This window comes from Cariama cristata, unplaced genomic scaffold (genome assembly GCF_000690535.1).
Source record: "Cariama cristata isolate BGI_N322 unplaced genomic scaffold, ASM69053v1 scaffold14415, whole genome shotgun sequence".
Lineage (NCBI taxonomy): Eukaryota > Metazoa > Chordata > Aves > Cariamiformes > Cariamidae > Cariama > Cariama cristata.
In genome coordinates this window covers 22,534-23,366 of record NW_009617066.1, presented here as the reverse complement: position 1 = coordinate 23,366, position 833 = coordinate 22,534, and the positions used below count along the sequence as shown (strand labels likewise).

The 833-nt window shown below is 34.1% G+C and overlaps 1 protein-coding gene across 1 annotated transcript in view; it reads left to right on the top strand.

The window, feature by feature from the left end:
* Window positions 1-833, top strand: part of LOC104161838 (cyclin-dependent kinase 6-like) — a 35,385-nt gene that overhangs the window by 28,013 nt on the left and 6,539 nt on the right. The window lies entirely within an intron of this gene.

The following is an 833-nucleotide window of genomic DNA, read 5'->3' as shown; positions in this document are numbered from 1 at the left end:
AGGAAGTTACAAGACTTCTGTTTTGGGCTTTTTAAATCTCTTAAACATATTGTGCATGTACCATTCATGCATACTCCTAAACAGTTAGATCCAAGAGATTCTCTTCACATAAACAAATGCAGAGGGTTTATTTTTCAGTAATTTCTTTGTGTATTTCAGAAAACATTAGAATACTTTAAAATTGTTATTGAACTGAAATCTCCAAGATGATTACTGACAACTTCTTTACAGAAAAGAACTTCTCTATATAAGAAAATATTTTAGCTTTTGAAATACACTGTGTAGCCTGTTAAAATTATTAACAGTCCCTATTGTGGTCAGGAAGGTAACTGTGAGAACAGAAGGAATACCAGCATTTTAACATGTGCTTTGTCAGAGATGAACTAATTGGCTTTATTTTAAAACCATTTTACAATTCTAGGAGTTTGGGTTTTTCTTCTTCAGATATATCAAATACGTTGAGGAGACGGGGAGGCTTTAAACTCTCTGACATAGAATAATTCTCTTCCAAAATATGTTGTTGGTTAAAAACCAAAAAATTAATTTATTGATATTACCGATACAATAATTAAGTAGGATTATATCACTTTTTCTTGTAAAAGCTCTTCAGAACAAAGAATGTTTCTGAATTTACAAGAACCATGTAAATTTAAGATTTGATGTACATATCACGTAATTAGGAAATCAAAGCGACATAGGGCTGGTCTCACTTCAGAGAATGAATGCCCATTTGCCTCTGCACCTCTGTCTTCAGTTTTCATATGGAGGAGCTGCAAGGATACAGGGATCTGGACAAAAGAAGAAATAGATAGCACGGGGGGGGGGGGGGGGCG